Raw genomic sequence first — 12,794 nt, forward strand, 5'->3', positions numbered from 1 at the left:
TTTTCTTAGTATTACTTCTTCCTGATATGTAGACATGACTGAATTCCCCTGCATGTCATGCAAATGCTAGACGAAGGATAATTCAATCAAGTCACTTCTGTGACTTACGCTACATGTTTCCTGATGATTTTTATTGCAAAATGAGAGCTCCTGCATTTCAAATCTTGTTAGTGTGGATTGCTTAACTGAAGGGCATGTACACTTTATTGATCAGCTTTAGAGATTTGTTAAGATTTGGGATGCCCTGTGTTCTTTGTCATTAAATAAGGATGAATGTGGTTACTCCAGAAAGCACTAGATCCTGTTTTTGAAATATATTTCACTTCTTCAGTTCATCTAGAAGCTCAAAGGCTAGATGGCCTTTACTATCATAATACCTTATAACTCAATTCAATTCAACCAAATTCATTCAATAAACATTTACTAAACATCTACTCCTTACAGTGGTTTTTGTTTGGCCCTGGAGGATATAAAGAGTTAGAGTTAAATGAACTCCTTCGAAATAGAAACTATTTTCACTAGTGTCTCTGTATCCTCAGGGCACTGTATCCTCAGTATCTGGCACAATAAAAACCCCCCACCCAAAATCATTAAATAAATGCTTACTAACTGAGTGATAGACAAAAAAATAAAGCAAGTTAATCTAGTCCTGACCTCAAGGTGTTTACAATCTAATTAGGGAATCAAACATGGACTTTTAAAGAGCGCATTACAAGAAACAAAAAGCTTTCACACATATGAATAACCATTAATAAAAAGAGGCAGCATGATGTAGTGGATAGAGAGCTGGTATGGAAGCCAAGAAGGTTTTGGTTCAAATCTTGTCCTTGATACTCGCTGACTATTTGATGTTGAATAAATCACAAGCCCTTGGAGATCAAACTCATTCTCCAAGACTATACATCAACTTTGAATTGATAGAGGGAGTTTTCTCACCTAGGAGTTATATTAATTACTGTGAAACCATGGGTCTAGTTCCTATGCTATAAAGCCCTCAGTCAATGTCTGAGTGCAGTAAGATTTTCTCAGTGCAGTAAGGAAAAACTAGGTTTTCCAAGGTTATGACGAGAGAACCCAGAATGTATGGCAGGTCCTCACAAGTTTCAGCATTACTGGCCTATCCTTTCTTCTTCACACAGAGCAACTCTCCCTTTCTTGTCTCCATGACTTTTCCCTGGTTGTCCCTCTGGTATGCACTTTCTCACCTTCCTTCAAAATTTAGTGCAAACACTGTCTTCTTCTGGAGTCCCTCCCTGGTTCCCCAAGTAGCTAGTTATTTCTGCTCTATGGATGATTTTGTATCTGTTTTCAATGTGTAATGGAATAAAGCTCCTAGCAGTTGGAAGACTATGTTGACAGGGAGTGTTACCTGTGCATCACATATATACTTATTTTATATGTTTGTTGGTTAGTCTTTTCCCAGTGGTGTCAGAATCTTCATAATCTCATTTGGGATTTTCTTGGCAAAGATCCTGGAGCAATTTGCCATTTCTCTCTATTTATAGATAAGGAAACAGAAGCAAACGGGGTCAAGTGACTTACCCAAGGTCACATGGCTAATAAGTGGATTTGAGTGAATTTGAACTCAAATCTTCCTGACTCTAGGCCTGGCACTCTGTGCACTTTGGTGCCTCTTGGCTGCCCTATGATTACTTTATACTGATCTATATTTTATTCTTCTCAGAATGTAATGTCCTGAAGGGCTAGGACTGTGCCTGGCACAGTGAATGATTAATGAATACTTAATGATTGATGGATTATCTCCTCTGTTTCTTCTAAGAAGCCTAGAAGATTGGTAGGTTAGATACTAACTCCATTCTTCTCAAAACCACCCAGCAACTGGTAAAATTGGGATTTGGACTCATGTCTTCTGATTGCATTTCCTTCCCCCTTCCACTATGTTACACAGATTTTAAGGAAGAAGAGAGGAAAGCATCACATTAAATTTTTCAGATGAAAAAAAATATTTCTGTTTCTTGCATTTTTGTGTTTATCCTTCAACTGTTCCTATATGTAGATGAAACAAGCAGTTGTGTTATTTAAGGGACACAGGAAAAGCCCAACAAATCACATCTAAAATGACATCTTTACCAATTCATTTCTCAGGGATAAGTAATTACCCTCTGGGATCTTCTTTTAATATTCACTTACTTCGTTGGAGGGAAATCCTATAATCCAAAATATCAGAGCTGTAGGGAATCTTATAGTTCATTTATCAGCACCTTACTGTGAATTACTTAAATCAGCTCACTCTTCTCTCCTCAAGTCTTAGTATGTTTACCAAAGGCTTAAAAACTGCAGCATTCCTACATTTGACTTTGTTACTACCATGGCTGGTAGGATTTATGCAATGTTTAGGAATTGGTGCTCCTCCAGGTGCACTGCATATGTCATGATCCTAGGCTTTCCATAGTCTATGGAACTCATTAGATGCTAGATCTAGATCCTTAGAATGGAGTACATCATTTTGCCCCAGGTGGCGATATGCCCAGTCCACAAACCCAGGGGCAATATCTGAAGAGAAGCAGAGTCTGTTACCAGGTCTCTATCTGAGTGGAATCAGGCTCCCAATGGGGACAGTATTCCTCACTATCATATGGAACTACAACTATGAAAAATACTCACTCCCCACCTTTCACTTGGTTGAAAACTGAATCTAGCCCCAGTTTCTATACAGATGTGTGCTATAATGGGTAATATACTCAAAAACTATAAGGCAAGTAAATGTCAGTTCATTTTTTTGTTTTATCTTACTTAACTGCAGAAACACAGGTGAGGTATCCTTGTGTTTCAGATTCTCCAATGGAAAGCCCCAAATTGAGCATAGATAGGCATCTCTTTCTCTCCCATTTCAACCACTTTCCACCCTAGAAACACACTGCAAAAAGTCTCTCTAAGGGCAAAATAAATGGAAATTCAAGGAGTGTAGGAAATATGTTATTACAAATATTTCCCATGTTTTGTGTAACTTCTCTGATGCATTACTCCCAGTCACTTTCAGCAGGCATTAGAAAAGTCTGTTTCATTGCTCTCAAAAAATCACTAAAGTTTGAGAGAAAAGTGCTATTTGTAATTATGACATTTGAATACCAGCTCAGTCACCTAAGGCAAGGCACTTAAACTCTCTAGACCTCAGTTTTTTCATCTGTAAAATAGAGGGTGAGGGTTGAAATAGACAATATCTAAGGCTCTAAATATCAATGTGTGATCCTATGATCCTAGAAAATCCACAAAGACGTGATAAGGATCTAGATAACTTTTAATAATTTTTCCAATTACATGTAAAAATAATTTTATTATTCATTTTTAAAATTTTTGAGTTCTAAACTCTCTTTTTCTTCCCTTTCCCCTCATTAATATAGATTGCACATTTTCAATTGTGCAAAAGTTGTTAGCACATTAGTCATGTTGTGAAAGAAGACGCAGGCCAGATTTTTCTAAATGAGAAAATAAAGAAAAATGTGTGCTTTTATCCACATTCAGATTCCATCAGTTCTTTCTCCAGAGGTGAATAATATTTTTCAGTACAGGTCCTTCAGAATTGTCTTGTATCATCATTTTGCAAAGAGCTAAGTCATTCACAGTTGATCTTTGTACAATATTGCTGTAATTATATATACTGTTACCCTGGTTCTGCTCACTCCACTTTGCATCAGTTTATGCAAATCTTTCCAGATTTTTCTGAAAACATCCTGCCAGTCACTTCTTATGGAACTAAAATAGTATTCTACCACAATCACATGCAATGACTCATTTAGTTATTCTTCAATTGATAGGTATCCTCTTAATTTCCAATCTTTTGCCACCACAAAAAGAGCTGCTAAATATTTTTGAACATAGGTACTTTTCCTTTTTTTAAAATTTCTTTGGGATAAAGACATGGTTGTGCCATTACTGAGTAAAAGTTTTATAGCCCTTTGAGCATAGTTGCAAGTTGCTTTCCAAAAGGGTTGGATAATTTCACAGCTCCAAAGGAGTAAGTTTTAGTGTCCCAATTTGTTCACATCTGTATTAGTAAGCACCCCAACATACACAGAGGAACCTTCTATCACAGTTTCTTAGATCTGCATTCATAAAAGGAAAGCAATTTTCAAGGGGTTAACAATCACTTTAATCAAGCACGTGTATCATTTTTTTAACCAAGTACATATATCATTCAGTCAGTTCAAGGGAGTCAGCACTCTGAACTTCAAAGAAAATGCAGAGAAATCAAAAGATCAACAGACATGGCTTCCTCTGCATGAATTCAATAGAAAGTTGGACCCCAATTGTTCAACCATAGTTATCAGAGAGGGAAACACTGACATATGGGTCTTCAAAGTTGGCAGGCTCCTTGAAGCAGCTTCCCAGAGTCCTTGTCTGGCACTCAAACCTTCTTACCAAAACTAAACCCTAAAGTAAAACCTCACCCTCAGAGTATTTGTACACTTTTTAAAGCCAGAGGGCATAACTCTCTGATCCAGTGCCTCAATAGAAAAAACAAAAGGTACTTGGGACCCTCCTACAAAACAACTCCCCTAATTAAGCTTTCCACAAAGGGCAGGCCCATCAATGGTTAGAAAAGATCTTCTTTAATCACATTATTCAATCAAAGGTACTTTTAGTAAAACAAAAACAGCGAAAGATCTTAATTTGATTGCCATCACACTTCACTCTTCCAAGATCCTTGGCCTTACATTCTAAATGGCCAAGGATCCTGAAACAAACAGAGGCATTATACTTCTTGGTTATACTAAAACAAAAACAACCAAAGATCCTACTTTGCTTGCCTTATAGCATCTCCACTGACATTTGTCATTTTCCTTTTGTCTTATGTTAACCAATCTAATAGTATGAGGTGGTACCTTGGAATTGTTTTAATTTTCATAACATGTCATCATTCATCTCCTTAATTTTATTCTTTTTAGGTATTCCATTATAGGCAACACACTCATGCCATCTGCCTGATAGGTTGTGCTTTTACCAGTTGTCTTGAGTTATGTCTTGCCACTGAACTCCAATGACTCTGGAGGAGACAACGAATCTGATGACTTTTTTGCAATTCTACCTCACAAATCCAATTCACTTGAAAGTCAAAATATTACCTTCCTGATGTCATTGGTCCTCTGATAATGAAGGATGAGCAACAATCTATGATAAATAGTAGCTACTCCCTGGGGACCCAACTAGCTAGTTCAAGTTGAGTAATGCTGTTGTTATTTCTTCTTCTTCTTCTTCAGATGTGAGAGTTGGAATTGACTTCATTGGTAATCTAGTTCAATTTATAGCTGAAAAATAATCCTTACTACAATATGCTCACTAAAAAGTCCTCTGACCTCTTCTAGAAGTCCTCCATGAGGAGGAGCCCACTAATTCCTTAGCAAGAACATTTCTGGATAACCTTAATTGTTAAAAATGAATTTTTTCTTACTTCAAGAATAAATTTTCCTCTTTTCAGCCTCTTCTGTTTGCTTCAGATGATGACATATAAAGGAACATCCTTAGCCAGGCACTAAAGTCAGTGTAGACATTGTAAGAAGAATTTTGAGGTTGGTAAATGGCAACAGTCAGCCTAGGGAGAGGATAGCATCAATAGACATAAAAAAGGTCATCAAAAGAACATGGTAGACTATTGGTCTGGAAATGAGGAACAAGGAGTGTCCAATGACTCCTACTTGTCCTTTTTATAAGGGAGAATGAAAAGAATTGTTACCAGGAAAACCAATCAAAACTTTTAATAACTTCATAAGAAAGCCAGGTTTGAAATATACAAAGACCTATAAAAGTTTGATTGAAGAGAAAGCATAATGGAATGGGCTTGGGAACAGTCAGATTAAGTTAGAGTGGACGTCAGGTAGAGGCATCCTATTTTTAATTAAGGCAGCAAGACTGGATGAATGAGATTGAAGAGCCCATAAAAGAGCAGGCAGATTGGTGTGGAATGCTGTATTGGCAGAATTTAATCAGCCAAAGACTTTACTGAGTAAATACATCCTATAGTTGAAAGTAAAGTTTGGAACAGTGCTGTTATCTGTCTCTTCACTAGGTTTCTGTTCCAGGTGTACTTCTGCTCACAGACTGAGTTAAGCTTTTGGGCTCCAAGAAGAGCTGGGGTGAAGGGTTGTTGATACAACATTAGGCCTCCACAATGTTTCTCCTCCAGGTGTTCACAGTCAGTGGGTGCTCAACAAATGCTTGTTAGTTTCTCCTCTGGGACGGTTCAGATCCAATCTTACCTGGAGACATGAAGATATGGTAAATGGCTTACTGTTTCAAATGAGAGGAAAAGTCATTGAATTTTCTAGAGGATTAAAAATCTTTCTATAAAATCTAGAGACATTTTCTGCTCTAATATTTCATTTTATGCCAGAATGTAGTTGTTGGATTAGTGAAACATAGAAGAAATTTTATTCCCAACAGAATATATCTCTCTAGGTATCACTTATAAAAACTTATCACAGTGTTAACTCCCCATTTTGTATCTCTGAATTTATTTTATATGTTTTGTTATATTCTGCCAGTAAGTAAATTACTTACCAGTGATAAAATACTTCTTGAAGTTGCATTAACTCATTCAGAACTCTGGGTATTTTGTGCCTGTCTCTGCATTCATTATATTTTACAGTCCTGCAAAAGTCAATATAGGATATTTCATGGCTATTCTTAATTTTTTATTTTATTTTTCAACTTTTTTTCTCATCCTTCCTTAAGTTAAACAGAAAAGGGGGAAAAATGTGTGCATGCCTGGAAATCGCTCACATGGTTGGACTATTCTGATTCTGAAGAGAGCTTCTTGACATTTGTACAAGGTGTCCTAGAAAGTCCAAACATTCAAAAGCTTCACCAGTATTTCCTCTATCAACAGATAATCAACAAATATGTATTAAGCACCAACATTACACAAGGCATTGTGCTTGGTGATACCTGAACATTACTTCCAGGTGCTAAGTTCTGTAGTCCAGTGACCTAGAGCTGAGGGAGACATATTTTATAAAAGCAGCTATGGTGTTGGTGTGATGACATTGCTAACTACCATCTTGATTCTACTGCAGAGAAAAAAAATCTCAAATTGAGCTACCTTAGACTTATGCTTGTAGTTACGTACATCTATACTACTGGAAAAAGTTGTAAGTAAGGGTTAATTGGAGATCTTCTATGGCTTTCTCTGACTACAGACTTTCCATCTTCTGCTGTACATGTCCTCTGAGGGAAGGTAGCAAAGAGCTCAAAGGGTGACTCCCATCTGCACCAGAGCAAGGAAAGTTCCATGCTCTGCTCCCAGATTTATATCTTACCTGAGCAGTAAAGAGCCTCTGTTGCCAATAAGATTAACCTTCCCTTTTGATCACAGCACTTCCACTGCTGCACTATCCCCAGTCTTTAGAGGGAAGGAGAAAAATAAAACATGGTTTTCCTTCATAAATTGATTACATAAATTCAAATGGGCCCTCATTGCCCTTAGGCAATTCTTATTCTACACCTTCCTTATCAACATACTATCCCATTCTATAACAGCTCTTCTAAAACCTTCATCCCTCCTCAAACTCCCCATAGCTCCCCATCTTCCACTCTCTCATCTGAGAGTTTTGTCTCATACTATGTAGAAAACATTGCGATCATTTGCAAAGAGCTCCCTCTTTCTTCCTCTTTCTCATGTCTTATCATTCAGTTGCCTTCTTCCATTATCTCCTTTACCCTTTTCTCACATGAAGAGGACCCTTACTCCTTACCAAGGCTGACCCCTTTACGTGCTCAAGCAATCCCATTCCTTCTCATTTCCTTCAATAGATTGCCCCCTTTGTCATTCCCACATTATGATTTATCTTCACACTCTTGATGGATCTTTTCATGCTGCTTACAAACATAGCCATGTCTCCCCCATCCTTAAGGTTAAGAAAAAAAAACCTCACTTGAGCCTTCCATCTCTAATAATTATCATTCAATAACTCTGTTTCTCTTTGTGCCAAATTCCTCAGAATGCTATCAAAAATAAATACCTTCACTTTCTCTCCTCTCAATCACTTTTTAACCCCTTATAAACTAGTTTCAAATATCATCATTCCATGAAATTCCATTTTTCAAAGTTACTAATAATCTCTTAAATGAAATCTAATGGCTTATTTCAATCCTCATTCTTCTTGACTTTTCTCCATTTTTTGTTACTGTTAATCACCTTCTAACTTAAAACTCTTTTCTCTCTGCTTAGTTTGTTAATGCCAGTTTGTCCTGATTCTCTACACCTATCAGACTACTCCTTTTCAAGACTCCTTTTCTGTGTCGTCATCCAAGTCATATTCTCTAACTGTAGGTGGAGCATAGGTTTCTGTCCTTGACTTTCACTTTTCCCTCTATATTACCTCATTTGGTGGTCCCTTCAGCCCTCTGAATTTAATTATTGTCTCTATGTAAATGTTTCTCAAAAGTAACTCTTCTGCCCTATCCTAACTCCAAACTCATATCTCTAACTTGTTTTCAAACATTGCCAATAGACATCTTAAACTCATGTTCAAAACTGAACTCATTACCTTTCCCTTTAAATCCGTCTCTCCCTATTCACTAACTTCCTATTATTACCATCAAAAATTGTAATCTTCACCCTCCCAGTCTCTCAGTCTGGCAACTGAGGAGTCCTCCTGGAGTCCCCATTATCTCTCACCCAGCCCCACATCCAATCTGTTGCCAAGCCCTGTCAATTTCACCTTTTCAACATCTCTCAAATTCATCTCTTCATGCTTGAACCATCACAAAAGCTTACTTATGGGTGTACTAGTCACAAGGGTCTCACCACTCCAATCCACTGTCCATTTAGCCACCAAAGTCATTTTTCTAAAACTTAGGTCCCATCATGTCACCACCACCCCCCAACTCCAGTGGCTACCTGTCACCTCTAGGAACAAATATAAAACCATCTGTCTGGCATTCAAAGTGCTTCACAACCTAACCAACTCCTATCTTTCCAGTCTTCTTGCACCTTCCTCCTTGCCACATACTTTTTAATCAAGTGACACTGTTCTCCTTATTATTCCTTGAACAAGGCACTCTGTATCTTGGCTCCAGGTATTCACTATGGCTGCCTGAAATCTCCCTTTTCATCTCTGCTGAGTGGCTTCTTTTGCTTCCTTCAAGTCTCAATTAAAATTCCATATTCTACAGAAGGGCTTTCCTAACCCCTTTTATTTTTTTAAAAATGGTTTCCTATCTATAGTTTGTACATTTTTGTTTTCTCATTGTTCTCTTCCCCTATTAGACTGTGAGCTCCTTGACAGCAGAAACTATCGTTTTGTATCCCTGTATCTGAAATAGTGCCTGGTATATAGTAGGTACTTAATAAAGGTTTATTGGGAAGTCCTAACTCCATCTCTTTCTGCAGGGCAGAAGATACTTGATCTCTGAAGGGTTTCGATTATTGTCCTCAGGATGACTTTGGCTTACATTACAAGTCATTTATTAGATTGTCTTTATAGACTGAAGTCTGCAAAGTACTTTACAAATATTATCTCATTTCAGAACGCGAAACAACTCTATAAATTAGGTGCTGTTATTAACCCCATTTTACTAAGGCAGACAGAGGCTAATTGATTTGCCTGGGGTCACACATCTAGTAAATGTCTGAAGCCCAATTCAAACCCAGGTTCCCCTGACTGAAGGTCATCATTACTCTCTGCCTTGTGCTGCCTATGGCACAAATATTATCAAATAAAATAATATTTGTAAAGTGCTTACAACAGTGCCTGGCACACAGTGGGTACCTTACTATTTATTCCTTTCCCCTATGTAGTGTGAGCCAATGGCCTAGAATTAGTTCACAAGAGTTTCAGCTACACTTTAGGGCAAAGGGACCTATTAATGCTTTTGAAGAAAATGTGATCTGAGCAGAAAAAATGTTCCTTTGTTGCTGTATTCCTTGTAATTCTTTACTTGACATTCCTTTAACATCAAAAGTACAAAGAGAGTGGATGAACAGAAAGAAACTAAAGTTTGAATGTGTTTACTATGTTTATGATTTTGCATAAAATATTATCCAATGAATAAGAAGGGATTTTCAGAGAAAAGAAGTTTGTTGAGGATTTTTATTTGTACTTTATTAAATGATGTAACTTTTTGTTTGGGTTTTAAGGCGAATGCTTGTTTTTCTTTTGATCACAGTTTCATTATGTTTCCATGTAAAGTTGCCAAAGGGAATACCACACACATCAATATTTTCATTTGTAACATTGGTTTTATTCCAATGGTAACTCAATTAATTGGAAAGATTGCAATCTAATTGCATACTTAGCGAGCGTAAACTTGTTTGTTTAAATCTGATCTGAAACAGCATCTCCATGTTCATCCAATAAAATCAAAGGTACATAGGATGACTGCATTTCAAAGGTAAAAACAAATTTGTTCAACATGAGTAGCATTTAATATAGATGGCAACCCCCCATATATAACTTTTCCTATGTGAGCATGTGATCAGTTCATCTTAGGTTTAAAACTTTTTGATTATATTTATTTATTTCTATGTAGAAAAAAATGGACAATTCATTCTTCAATTTAAGTATTTTGTATTCATGGTACTTACATCATACTTTTAAAATATATGAAATAAAACCACAAAACTGGATCCAAGCTTATGAATACTCCAGACTAAGGTAACACCCTCCGCATTATATTGGTAGCAAGATTTTCAACATTAATTCCAAAATGAAGAAATAATGTTTTTAAAATTTTTCAAAGAGAAGATCTATTTCAGAACATTTTTTCATGTTGATATAAATTTACAACTATCTATAAAAAGGAAAATATGTTGAACAAATATTTTAGTTTGTCAAGAGGCCATTTCATTTCATTCCCTAGATCTATCCCTTGGTTTATTTTTTCTTAATTCATGCAAATAACTCAGAGGAAAGAAGCTAAGCAAATTCACACTTCTTCAAGAATCATTAGAGAATTATTATCATGAAATCAAGTCAACAAGCATGTGCCAGATACTGTCCTAAGCTATCACTCTTCCTTTCTACTTTGCTGTACTGATTAAATAGTAAGAACATAATTACCTCTATTTCACTGTAACATTTACAAGGGACTTCCTCTACAACAAATGTGAGGACTTGTTGGCTCAGTAGAAAGTATTCTTCATTGGGAATTCAATGATCTAGATTCAAATTCTGGATCTAGAACAACCTGTTTAGTGAGAGGTGATCTGACTTACTTCTGTGAGCCTTGATTTTTTCTTATGTGAAATAAGAGAGCTGGATTAGATGTTCTTTAAGTTCCCTTTCATTTTTAAATCTACATATGATCTCAGAGATAAGTACTTCTAGTATTGTTATTTCTATTTTATGTGTGGGGAATTAATTATCATTATGTAATTTGTATATAATTAATAATATACTTATATTAATTTAATATTAATTAATTATCATTATATAATTTGTATTTATCAGAGCTTGGATTGCAACCTAGATTTACTGTCTTCAAATCCAGTGTTCCCTACTCCCTATTCTTCATCCCTACTATAACTGTCATTATTTCATTAAGTCAAAACCTATCGTAGTACCTTACAAAAGTAGATGATAACTGATGACTAAATTTTATTCAGTTCTAGAAAACAATGGATGATGAAGGAGTAGGATCTGACAGACACCTCCATAAAATCATAGATTTAAAACTGGAAGAGATCATGTAGGACATTAAATATGATCCCCTCATTTTGTAGATAAGGAAACTGAGGCCATGTGATCTGCCCAATATCATAAAGGTAAAGTATGTTGACCTAGGATTTGAACCTGGGGTCTCTCACTTCAAATTCATTGCTTTTTTTCCCACTATGCTACGTGATAGTCCCTCCCACAACAAAGTGGCAGGTTGTTCATTTTATGCTGAGGCAACATTTACCTCAAATAAGTATTCCTGTCTTTCTCTGTATTGTTAAGATATTTCCCCATAAAATGTACATTTTCCCACACCAAAGTATTTGGGAAAAAAATAGGAGGCAAAGGGAACATAAGGAACAAGCAGAACTATGAGCAAAATGTTAAACCCAGAATATGACAAAGGACTGGCTTGTCATGATTCAGTGTCAAAGAATCAGTAAGAGCTGCTTCCTCTTTAGGCCACAAACTCCTGAAAACAGCATTTGTTTCCCTTCATGGCCCCAAATTTGAACGACATCTTCTCTTCAAAACATTCCAAAGCCTGATCTGTGATTTTTCTGCATCACTTCCGAGAGTCAAACTCATCGGTCCATTCTCAGGGAGGCCAAGAGGCTTCTGACTATATGGAGATTTTGTGGTTATTGCTCAGTCCAGGGCATTTCTTAACTCCTTTCCTCCCACTTACCCACTTCCAGAGACCCAGAGAGGGAAAGATATGATCAGGTAAAGGAGTGTCTGGAGCATGTCACAGATATATACAGGGATGCTGAATTGATGCACAGAATGGTCAATTGATTTGCCTTGTTTAGGAACAATGGCAGCATGATAGTACTGATTTGATTATAGATTCCAGAGCAAAAGGTGGAAAATGGGAGTATGAGCACAGTGGTAGGGTCAATAACAAGATGGCTTGTGTGGCTAAATGAGATGCACAGCATAGTCTATTCGGATGGCATAAGGCCAACGAAATGTAATGGGATGTTTGCCTTTACACTTATTCAATCAAGATAGATCAACTCAGGGTGTGTGTCCTAAAGTCAAGTGGATTAAAATACTCCCAGGAATAAGGGTCTATTTATTTTTTTAATGGAGATACTTTTGTCTAAGTTTGGACAGTCAGTAATCAATGATAGTGAGATTTTTATTATAATGACCACCTTATGGAAACTCCTTATT

The sequence above is a fragment of the Notamacropus eugenii genome, chromosome 4 (assembly GCF_028372415.1).
Source record: "Notamacropus eugenii isolate mMacEug1 chromosome 4, mMacEug1.pri_v2, whole genome shotgun sequence".
Taxonomy (NCBI): Eukaryota; Metazoa; Chordata; class Mammalia; order Diprotodontia; family Macropodidae; genus Notamacropus; species Notamacropus eugenii.